The sequence below is a fragment of the Delphinapterus leucas genome, chromosome 4, assembly GCF_059928025.1.
Source record: "Delphinapterus leucas isolate spDelLeu-1000000601 "Yukka" chromosome 4, BTC_Dleu_Yukka2, whole genome shotgun sequence".
Classification (NCBI taxonomy): Eukaryota; Metazoa; Chordata; class Mammalia; order Artiodactyla; family Monodontidae; genus Delphinapterus; species Delphinapterus leucas.
In genome coordinates, this window is record NC_143132.1 from 122649412 (window position 1) to 122662509 (window position 13098).

The window sequence follows — 13098 nt, forward strand, 5'->3', positions numbered from 1 at the left end:
CTTCCCTGGTGGCACAGTGGTTGAGGGTCTGCCTGCCGATGCAGGGGACACGGGTTCGTGTCCCGATCTGGGAAGATCCCACATGCCGCAGAGCGGCTAGGCCCGTGAGCCATGGCCGCTGAGCCTGTGTATCCGGAGCCTGTGCTCCACAACAGGAGAGGCCACAAGAGTGAGAGGCCCACATACCGCAAAAAGTAATAATAATAAATAAATAAATAAAAGCATAAGAAATAACCACATTATGTATATCTGAAACATGTACCATTGCTTTTTTGGGGTTTTGTTTGTTTATCTGTTTAATTTATTTTATTTATTATTTATTTTTGGCCACTCCGGGTCTTAGCTGCAGCACTTGGGATCTTCGTTGTGGCATGTGAGATCTTTAGTTACGGCATGTGGACTTCTTAGTTGAGGTATGGGACTCGACTCAGTTGCAGCATGCACGCAGGATCAAGTTCCCCGACCAGGGATCAAACCCGAGCCCCCTGCATTGGGAGTGCGGAGTCTTACCCACTGGACCGCCAGGGAAGTCCCACTATTGGTTTTTTTTAGTAAACATTTTATTGATGTATAAAATATATCCAAAATACCCGTAGATCTTAAATGTATAGCTTAATGAATCTTGCAAAGTGAATGTAGTTATGATCAAGTACAGAATATTATCAGGACCACGTAACTCCCTAAAGCCCTAACTCTAGTGGTTTTAAATTTGACACTAGAATCTTTAACCAATAAGAAAATTCCATTGAAGTGATATCAAGCAAGTAATTAAAGTTCTAATAAACAGTATGGATAACATCAAGGCCCCTGGATATCTCTTTTTACATGTCTTCTGTCAGGCTGCAAGTGATTCTTTTTTATCCTCTAACAATCAGGGAAAACACCCATTACCATTATCCTGAAATTGCCCATTTTTTTAAAATTCCACTGAAGTTTTGTAAAAATACAGGGGTCGTAAAAGAATACAGAGGGTTATGCCATATCTTCCATGAAGTGTTTTGATTATTCTATTTCCCTTCCTTCTAAAGAACTTTACTGTAAATTCCTTTTCTCAATTTAAATTATACTTAAAGGAGAATACATATACTATAATTTTCTCTCTCTCAGATTTCTCTTCAATAAAATTCCCAAAGCAAAACAGAGCATATGTTCCTTAAAACATAAAATTAATGTAGAATAAATGCATTCTGTCATGCTCTTTGACCCACAGATCAAACTTAGATGCTCTCTCTACAACAGAAAGTTACTTGGTGAGGGCCTATGACCATAAGAAGCAGCCCAAACCTCTATTAGCAGCCACCCCCTAAATCTCAGACTAGAATCTTAGTAGCGCAGCCAGTACCTTCAGGTAAGTTCCACACACTCACCTCAAGAGCTCACTATGCTCAGAACTAAATATTCCCTATACTGATTAACCCAGAAGTCCAAACCTCAAGGTCATCTTTGGCAATATCCTTACATTGCCTTTGTCAACTCTTATATTCAAATGAACAAGTTTTATCAATTCTACCTACAAAATGTCTTTTAAATCTGTCTCCTCCTGTCTTTTCCCATGGCCCTGAAGTCCTTACTATTTTCTGAGCATGCTATTGCCTATGCCATTTCATCTCTCTGGAATGACTTTTCCTTCTTTTGTCTTCAGCCTTCAAGGCCCATCTCGAAATTGTTCCTCCTCCAGGTGCCATGATCCAGCCCATACTCTGGCACAGAGCCAGCTCCTCTCTTGCTTCTCTCATACCAAGTGTCACCTTGTATAATTACCCAGTCCTATATGTTCTCCACTAGAACAAGAACACCTTGGGCTGGAACAAAGCTTCTTCATCTTTATATTTCCAATGCCTCATATATCACCTGACATATAATATATGATAACAATGAAAGAATAAAAAATTAAAATAAAATAATACTAGAGATTTAATGCAATTTACCACATAAACAGATGAAGGAATAAAAATTATGCAATCATCTTAACAGATGTAGAAAACACATTGGTAAAATTTACCATGTGTTAATGATTTTAAAAAAAAGCAAAACCAACTTTGAGCTGGCCAAAATAGAAGGGATCTTTGAGATACTGAAAAAGAATATCTACAAAAAACCCATAGCAAGCATCATAATAAGTCATGAAACATAACAAATTTTCACTTTCAGTTGGGGAACAGCATAAAGATGTTCTCTACGCAGACTTCTATTAAACATTTTAATTATGTCATAATTGGTGCAATAAGAAAAAAAAGAACTAGTGAAAAATTTTTTAAGAAACAAAGAAGACTGTCATTGTTCTAAAATATCATAATCATTTACATAGAGAATCCAACAGAATAGACACATAAATTACTGTAATTAATGAGAGTTAGTAAGTTTGCTGAATAAAAAATTACTACCTAAATTTAATGCATTTTTATATATCATCTACAAACAAAAAATATAACTTTAAAAAATCCATTGACAGTAGCATCAAAAACATGAACTGCTTAGGAATAAGTCTAATGAAACACACATAAGGAAAAATTACAAAACGTTTTTTAGAAACATTAAAAAAGACTAACAAAAATGGATGTATATCTATGTTTCTATGTTGGAAGACTCGATATTGAATTCTGCCCATATTGTTCTACAGGTTTAATATAATCTCAGTCAAATATCAACAGGATATTTTGTGTAACTTGACAAACTATTTCTAAAATGTATATGGAAATGTAAAAAAAAAGATATATAGCTAAGACACTCTTGAAGAGGAAGAACAAGGTGGAAGCACTTGCTCCATCAGTTCTCAATTAAAAGAGTGTTTAGTTGGCATAAATTAGAGAAATAGGCCAATAGAACAGAATTAAACTTTCATGACAAAGGTAGCATGCACAGCAGTGTGAAAAAAATCATATTCAATAAATTGTATTATGACATTTGGTGTCCTATGAAAAAAAAATGTACCCTGACCTAACATTGTACACAAAATAAAAATAAACTAAGGTTACAGATATTTTTGCCTCTTATTTAAGAAATCTTTCTATCCCCTGGTCATAAAGAGACTCTCCTTAATTATCTCCTGGAAGCTTTATTGTTCTCCTTTTCAGATTATAGACCTAATAGAGAAGGGCATCTTCTTGATTTTGGGATAGGGACAGAACAAAACACACTCTCTTGGAAAAAAACTAACCAAAAATAGAAGTAACAAAAAAGTAAAAAGTGAGAAATTGAACTTCATTAAAATTAACAAATTCTGTTTCTCAATAACACTATTAAGAGAGTAAAAAGGTAACCCACAGAAGTGGAGATAATATTCGCAACAAAGGTAAGAGGCTAAATAATCGTTTCCATAATACATAAAGAACTACAAACCAAACAAAGAAAATGGAAAACTAGATAGAAAAATGAGAAAATGACCTCAGTGTGCATTTCATAAAATAAGATATATGAATGCCTTGTAAACAAAAGAAAAACTAATCAACTTATTTAGAAATAGGAAAATGCTAATTAAAAGTATAATGGAAAACATTAAACACACATCAGATTATTTAAAAAATTAAAATCCCAACAGTGTCAAACGTTAACAAGAATGGGGAGCAATAGAAATGTTCACATAGGGCTGGTATGAGTGCAATTGACACAAGCACTTTGGCAAACACTTTGGCAACATATAGTCAAACACAAAAATCGCTCTCTATATACTGTAACACAGCAATTCCAGTCTGGTGTCTACAATGAAGAAAGGTATGTAAACTAAAAACAACTCAAGTCCATCAAGAGTAGTATGAATAAGTAAATTTTGGTATATTCATGAAATGGAGCACTGCAGAGCAATGAAAACAAACAATTTAAATTTACTCACAATAACACAGATGAATCTTATAAACATAACGCTAGATCAAAATGCAAAGCACCGAAGAATACTTATAGCATTATTACATTCACATACAGTTTGAAAACAGAAAAACAAAAGTAGGATATTTTGCCTATGATTCATGTATAAATTTTTTTTCCTTTTTATTTTTTAGTGAACTATAGTTGGCATACAATATTATATTAGTTTCAGGTGTACAACATAATGATTCTACATTTATATATATTGCAAGTTAATTACCACAATAAATCTAGTAACTTCTGTCACCATACAAAGTTATTACAATACTATTGACTACATTCCCTATGCTGTACATTACAACCTTGTGACTTATTTTATAACTAGAAGTTTGTACCTCTTAATCCCCTTCACGTATTTTACCCATCCCCTTACGCTCCTCTCTGGAGACCACCGGTTTGTCTCTGTAACTATGAGTCTGTTTCTGTTTTGTTTTCTTTGTTTGTTTTGATTTTTGGATTCCACATATAAGTGAAATCATATGTTATTTGTCTTTGTCTGTCTGACTTATTTCACTTAGTATAATACCCTCTAGCTCCAACCATGTTGTCAAAAAGGGCAAGATTTCATTCTTTTTTATGGCTTAGTAATATTCCACTATATATACATACCACATCTTCTTAATCCATTCATCCACCAATGACATTTAGGTTGCTTTCATATTTTGCCTGTTGTAAATAATGCTGCAATGAACATAGAGGTGCATGTATCTTTTCAAATTAATGTTTGCTGTAGTCCCATTTGTTTATTTTTGCTTTTGCTGCTCTTGCCTGAGGAGACATATACAAAAAAATATTGCCAAGACATGTCAAAGAGTATATGATTCCTTCTGGGAGTTTTATGGTTTCAGTTCTTACATTTACATCTAATTCATTTTGAATTTATTTTTGTATATAAGAAAGTGATCCAGTTTCATTTTATTGCATGTAACTGTCCAGTTTTCCCAATATTTATTGAAAAGATTGTCTTTTCCCCACTACAGATTTTGAAAAATTGTATTTCCATTTTCATTTGTCTCTTTGATTTCTTCATTGACCCATTGACTGTTTAGAAGCTTGTTGTTTAACCTGCATATGTTTATGTTTTTTTAGTTTTTTTCTTGCAGTTGATTTCTCGTTTTATACAACTGTGGTCAGAAAAGATGCTTGATATGATTTTAATCTTCTTAAACTTATTTAAACTTGTTTTGAGGACTAACATGTGACCTATTCTGTGATCTATTCCATGGGCACTTGAAAAGAAAGTGTATTCTGTTGCTTTTGGGTGGAGTGCTTGGTATATATCTAATAAGTGTGTCTGATCTGATGTGTCATTTAAGGCTAAAATTTCCTCATTGATTTTCTGTCTGTATGAGCTCTCCATTGATGTCAGTGGGGTGTTAAAGTCCCCTATTAATATTGTGTTTCCCTTTATGTTTGTTAATATTTGCTTTAGGTATTTAGGTGGTCCTATGTTGGGTACATAGATATTTACAATTTTTATATCCTCTTGTTGGATTGACCTCTTTTTCACAATCTGATGCCCTTCTTTGTCTCATGTTACAATCTTGGCTTTAAAGTCTATTTTGTCTGATATGAGTATTGTCATATCAGCTTTCTACCCTAGTTTTCTTTTTGTTTCCATGGAATATCTTTTTGCATCCCTTCACTTCCAGTTTGTATGTGTCCTTAAGTCTGAAATGAGTCTATTGTAGGCAGCATATATATGGGTCTCCTTTATCCATTTAGCCACATTATGTCTTTTGATTGGAGCATTTATTTTATTTCCATTTAAGGTAATTATTGATAGGTATATACTCATTGCCATTTTGTTTATTGTTCTCCGGTTGTTTTTGTAGTTCTCTGTTCCTTTCTTCTCTTGTTCCCTTTTCTTGTGATTTTATGGCTTTCTTTAGTATTATGTTTGGATTCTTTTCTCTTCATTTTTTGTTTCTATGTTATAGGTTTGGGGTTTGTAATTACCATGAAGTTCATATATAAAAATCTATGTATTTAGCAGTCTATTTTAAGTTGATGGTCACTTAAGTTTGAGTACATTGTGCACATTTTTAGTACCCCCCCAAATGTTTTATGTTTTTGATGTCATATTTTACATTTTTTAATTTTGCGTGTTGCTTAACTAATTATTTTAGCTATAAATGGTTTTACCACTTTTGTCTTTTAAGCGTTATACTAGATTTATAGGTGGTTGATCCACTACCCTTGTTACATGTTTGCTTTTACCAGTGAAATTTTTTAAATCATAATTTTCTTGTTTCTAGTTATGGCCTTTTCTTTTCCATTTAAAGAAGTCCCCTTAACATTCCTTGTAAGGCTGGTTTAGTGGTGATGAACTCCTATAGTTTTTGCTTTTCTGAGAAATTATTTCTCTCTCCTTCAATTCTGAATGATAACCTTGCCAGTTATCTAAGTTATGCATGGTTTACCCCTGATCCATCCAGCAAATTAATATTGCATTTTATAGACTTATGAACTGCATATAATGCTTATACATATTAAGTATGTAATCTTCAAAATTCATTTAAAAAAGAAGAAAATCCTGCCATCTGAAACAACATGGATGAACCCTGAGGGCACTGTTCTATGTGAAATAAGCCAGGAAAGAAAAACAAATACTACATGGTATCACTTACATGTGGAAACCAAAAAAAAAAAACAACAACAACAAGGAAGTCAAACTCATAGAAACAAATAGTAGAGTGGTAGTTACCAGAGGTGTGGGGATGGGGGAAATAAGGGTATATTGAAGGGACACAAGCTTTGCGTTATATATGACTAAGATTCCCGCAACCTAAATGTACAGCTTGGTGGCCATAGTTAATAGTTAATAATATTGTATTGTGTACTTGAAATCCGCTAAGAGAGTAGATTTTAAGCATTCTCATTTTTAAAAAAGGGTAACTATGTGAGGTGGTATATATTTTAAGTAAATTGATTGTGGTAATCATTTCACAATGCATACATATATCAAATCATCATCATCGTTGGATGATGTCATGTAATATATTACGACTGTATTTGTCAACTATACTTCAATAAATCTGAAAAAAACAAAATACATATTTTTCAGATTGAATACAGTCTCTAAATAATGTTAATTAAGTTAACCTACCTAAAATTTGTCTAAGAATGTTGTCTTTATATTAATTTCAACAATTTGAACAAAATCAGGAAGCGGGAATTTCCATCTTCATAGAGACATTTTAAGGTATAAATAAAATATATATGTCAGTCTAACGCCTAAAAAGTTCTATAAAGCAAAAGAAAATGAGGTAAGAGTTCAGCTAAAAAATCGATAAAAGGAAAAGACGCCTTTTTTAAGGAACAAGAAAGACTTCAGAATGCATGCCCATTCACATCACATCATCTTATGCAGATCTATATACTGTCTAATATTTACTTAAAATGGGTGATCTCCATAGCAACCAGTGAATCAAATGGTACATGAGCTGACTGTGAAGTGCAGACATTTGTCTTTCTTACAGTAAAATTGACTATATAACAAACATTATTGATTAGGGAATCCTAAAGTTTTAACCTAATATATATGGGATAACAGATTTTTAAATATGTGTTTTCCAACTTGCAGTTGATGACATCAATACCATTTTTCCATAGATTTCTTCTCCTCTTCTAGCTTCCCTTTTTTGCTTTGATGGTTTAAAAATGGGGGTTAACAAAACTAAAACCACTGAGATTGATTTGAGTGTGTTAGGCAGAATAATGGTCCCCAAAGATGTCCATGCCCTGGTCCCTGGACCCTGTGAAGATGTTACCTCACATGGCATGAGGGACTTTGCAGATGTAAATAAGGGTACAGATATTGAAATGGAGGGATAATCCTGAATTATTTAGGTGAGCTCAGTCTAATCACATGAGTCTTTAAAAACAGAAAAACTTTCACAGCTGAGGTTAGAAAAAGATATGAAAGCTCAGAGTGATGCTACATTGCTGACCTTGAAAATGAAGGAAGGGAGCATATGAGCTAAGCAATTTAGGTGGCCTCCAAAAGCTGGAAAAGGTAAGGAAATGGAATCTCCATAAAGGAAGGCAGCCACACTGACATCTTGATATTAGCCCATTGAGACCCATGTCAGACTTCTGATCCACAGGACAGTAAAATAATAAATTTGTACTGTTTAAGCTACTAAGTTATGACTTTGTAGTAGTTTGATGTAGCAGCAATAGGAGACTAATAAACTACATGTGACGGTGGTGTGACTTCATAAAGAAAGGCCGGAACTAGTTAAAGGAAGGAAGAGGAAGATTCCCGCACTGTCTCATCCATACAGTATGGAATGTAATTCGACATATCTAAGCAAAGCATGTGTCCCTTCAAAACGGTGGTGGCCCAGACATAGAATTAGCAGGTTACCATCCGTATCCAAAGGCCTCAGGAATATTCCAAGGGACTCATGAAAATTTGTGTCCTCTGCCATGCTCTGTTTTATGCCACATTGAGCCTCCTTCAACTGCATAAACGACACTGAATCATAATTAAGAGTGAAAACAGGCCCAAACCTGCATATCTTCCTTCAGCAGACTACCAGGTCAGCTAAAAAGAAAATGTGTTTTTCCTAAGACATTTTTGGGTGTGGATGTGTGTATGTATGTTTACATATATTTTTAATTAGAAGAAAGACCTCTCCTCAAAAGATTAGTTTTCTTTCTGGAGGGCTTTACCCAGAGCGGCTGTGACAAGAGGGAGGGAAGGGGAGATTAAACACTTTCACATTCATTATCTCATTTATATATAACTTTTAAGTAAAGACATTGTCTTTTCTAAAATGAAGCAGGCAGTAAATGTTTAACAGACTTACAGATGCTATTGGACAGAACTCTCTTCTTTCTCAGAACTCTGCAAGTGAGACTTGCATTCTGGATCCTCATTTTAAACAGAAGCATACAGATGTCAGTATAATAAAATATGCTCTACAAACTGATGGAATTGAGTCTTCAAAACAAATAATAATGTATTTATACAAATTTTGTATTTCCCTCCACCATAAAAGGGATCCTGTTTGGATATTTTTTTTGATTTTTAACACTTTGTAGCTACCTATTATTTCATCTCAACAGTTCTCAGTGTGGTCCAAGGACCCCCAGCGGATTCCTAGGGTCTTTCCAAGGGGTCCAAGAAGTCCTCCTTTTTCCAATGACATATCCATGTGAAGCCAGGTTTTCTGGATCTACTTCAACCTAAACAAAATATCTCAAAGGCTGAATGCTGCACTAATTTCTAATATGATAAATATTTATAGGTAAGATCCACATAAGTTTTCAGAGTCCTCAACTGTTTTGTAAGACTGTAAGGGATTCCTCTCTTACACTGTTGGTGGGAATGTAAATTGGTGCAGTCACTATGGAAAACAGTATGGAGGTTCCTTAAAAAAAACTAAAAATAAAACTACCATATGATCCAGCAACTCCCATATATTCAGAAAAGAGAAAATGCTAATTCGAAAAGATACATGCCCTCCATGTTCATTGCGACATTATTTACAATAGCCAAGACATGGAAGCAACCTAAGTTCCCATCAAAAAATAAATGGATAAAGAAAATGTGGCATACACACACAAAATGGAATATTACTTGGCCATAAAAAAGAATGAAATATTGCCATTTGTAGCAACATGGATGGACCTAGAGCTTATCATACAGAGTGAAGTAAGTCAGACAGAGAAAAAAATATATGATATCACTTATATGTGGAATTTTAAAAATAACACAAGGGAACTTATTTACAAGCAGAAATAGACTCACAGACATAGAAAACAAACTTATTGTTACCAAAGGGGAAAATGATTGGGGAGGGATAAATTAGGAGTATGGGATTAGCAGATACACACCACTATATATAAAATAAACAACAAGGATTTACTGTATAGCACAGGGAACTATATTCAATATGCTGTAATAACCTATACTGGAAAAGAACTGAAAAAAAAAAATATATATATATATACCTGAATCACTATGTTGTACACCTGAAACTAATATAATATTGTAAATCAATTATACTTCAAATTGAAAAAAAAAGAGTGTAAAGTGTTCCTGAGTCCAAAAAGTTTGAAAACCGCTGCTTAACCTCAATAGTCTTCCCAACTCTCTGGGGAGAAAGGGATAGAGGTGAGGGGTGAAGGGAGGTGGCAATGGCGGCTAAATGAGGTTTGTTCTCTCGTATGTAAAGGCGTGAAGATGATCCACTTTGGGGTAAGAAGAAAATAGTGGACTTTTAGTAATATATATTTTATATCATCCTTTGTTTAATTTCTATATTGGAGTATATTTGCTATTATACACAATAAATTTCACCATGAATTTAGAAATAAATAAGTATAAATAAGTAAGGAGAGTAAAAAATGTTTTACCCATAGGGTCCATGATTTTAAAAACTTGAAGGCTACTGATTTAAGAAAATAGATTCTTTGTCCACAGTGAATAAAGTGCTGGCCATAATTCTAAAAAGCTCTTGAAAGACTTTTTTAGTATGAGGACTTTGATATAAAAAATAAATATTTTAATGAAGCACAGCAAAATCTTGCACATTCTAGCAAATTCCAAAAAAAGGAAGTTTTGTAGAAAATGTCAAATGTGTAAATGTCTATTTCTTTTGTTCTCCATCTTATCTCTTTGAAGGAAATGTCCCATGTGGAAGGGTCATTTCTGTGTATACTTTTTGACAACCAGATTTTGCACAGCTAATTTCCTTTATTTACCATTTTCACTTTGGATAGTTCAATATCATAGCTACTTACTCCTCCTGGAGAAAAAATGAAGTTGCTAGTTGTCACTGCACTGACACAAACTTCAAATAAATTGCGAGGTCAATTTTATTTCCTTAATTATCCTTTGTAGAAATTGAGGTAAATGCTTACAACTTTTAATAATGGCATTTTTTTTTTTTTTTTTTGCGGTACGCAGGCCTCTCACCATTGTGGCCTCTCCCGTTGCGGAGCACAGGCTCCGGACGCGCAGGCTCAGTAGCCATGGCTCACGGGCCCAGCCGCTCCGCGGCATGTGGGATCTTCCCAGACCAGGGCACGAACCTGTGTCCCCTGCATCGGCAGGCGGACTCTCAACCACTGCGCCACCAGGGAAGCCCAGATAATGGCATTTTTATTTACTCCTTACTTTTATAATCTAGTCCTAATCTACATTGCTTTTCTTATCTCCCAGTACTCCAGTGCACACACCACCTGATCCCATCCAGTTCTCTCTCTTCACAGATTTAACTAATTCCCTTTAACTATTTATAAACTATGGCCCTTGCCCTCAAAGAATTAGGGTTTGGTGGGTGGGGGGGTGGGGGGAATTAGCATTGTCCCAAATAATTGGCATGAAAAGAAGATAATGATAAACGTCTTAAGAAACATTAAAAGACTGTGCTTGTGGCAGAGACTGACATACAACATCCATGTTCCTCTTCCTCTTAATACCAGACCCTGTTTTTCTTCTAGCTCGAAGTGTTCTTAGGCACCTTTGTGGTTAGGTATGGCTTTGTTACTAACTTCACTTGCAACTGATGTGGCCATGGGAAGCTCTGGTTCATGAAATGAAAGCCAAAGTTGAGTTGGATTCCTTGGCAAGCTCTTTATAGGGGCATGTTTGTTTTTTGCTTCTCTTCCTGTTTCCTGCTGTCTGAAACTTAAACAAGATGGTTATGTTACCGGGTTGGCGTGCGTTGGGTCAAATAGCTTCAATCGAGAAGGTCAGTGGAAGACCCGGACCAGCAATCTCGGTCCTTGTGATAGTAAGCAAAGAATTGCACACTACCACTTTGGGCTTAAGCGCAAGGCAAAGTTTATTAAAGCACAGTTACACTCTCAGAGGGAGAGTGGGCTGTTTCTGCGAAGTGAAGCCTGCCCTGTTGTACAGGCTTAAGGGTGTTTATAAAGAGCAATCTGCGAGGAGGCGGGGTGCGATCATGGATGAGTGACAGGGGATCATTATTTGATTAACAGTCCCAAGTTATGTAACAAGTTCATTATTGCGCCTGCCCTCATCCATGATTCGCTAAGAAAAGCCCACGGGGCGGGAGGCAAAACTACATGCAGATTTTATTATACTGATGGTATAATGAGTTTGGGTTTACTCTAGGTTATACGCCTGTCTAGTCTGGGCATGCGCAGCCCGGGCAAGTTCCCTCGTGTTACCGTGCTCTCTCTCTATCAGGTTAAGTTGCCCACCACCCGACCATAGTTTCGCCCGTCCTGGGTGGGTCAGGGGAGGGTCCCCAGATGGTTGGGGTGTAACTTGACTATTCCGCTATTGTCTTTTCGCTGCTGTCACCTCCTTGCTGCTAATGTCTAACTACCTAACAGATCTCCAGCAGCTACATTGGATGATGAGAAAATCCAAAGTGGAAGCGGGAGGAACAGAAAAATAAAATGGAGCCTGAGTCTTTGATGATTGTGGAGGTAATAGAGGTAAAAAAAAAACACAAAACCTCTATTGCTTAAGCTATTAAGAAGGAAGGGGGGGTGGTTCTGTTATGTAAAGTTGACCTTGGTCCTACAAGATACGCCCTTGGAAATTCAGAGGGGGAAAAAAAAAAAGGGGGGATTACTTCCACTGGGTATTTTTAGTAACATTTGAGCTAAACCTTGAAGAATGCCCAGAATTTTATCATGTGATCAATGCCAGAGAAATCCATGAAAGAGATGATCTCAGAGAAGACATTGCACCCACAGTAGAACAAATTTAATAGAAAAAAGCATGGCAGCTCCTTCCTTAGCCTTGGTACACCCCCCTCCTCAATTAAAAGGTCACCACCCTTCTCATTTCAATCTTCCCTAAAACCTAGTTCAAAATCAGCTTCCTTATAACGGCCTTCGCACACCACACTCAGTAACTCCTATAGCACCAAAGACCCATTCATCCACGAGGCAATCCTGCATCATTTGTTATCCAAAGATTTGGGGTTTTTTATGTCTTATGTCACAGTGTAGGTAACGGGCTTTCTGATATCAGATAGTATTCTTTAAATCCCCGATTATGCTCATAGTCTTGCACATTTTACAATCACAAAAATGCATAATTTTCATCCCTCCTCAAAATGTCTTTAGGTGTGGTCGGGCCTGGCTTGCATGCTGAGCATTTGGGCAGAAAATAGATAAATATATAAATAGCAATTCTATAGTGTCTGATAACTTACGAAGGGTTTCCTCTCCATCTTTTCATATCATTTTACAATACCTTTGTGAATTAGGTATCATCCATTCGCTTTTTTTTATCCA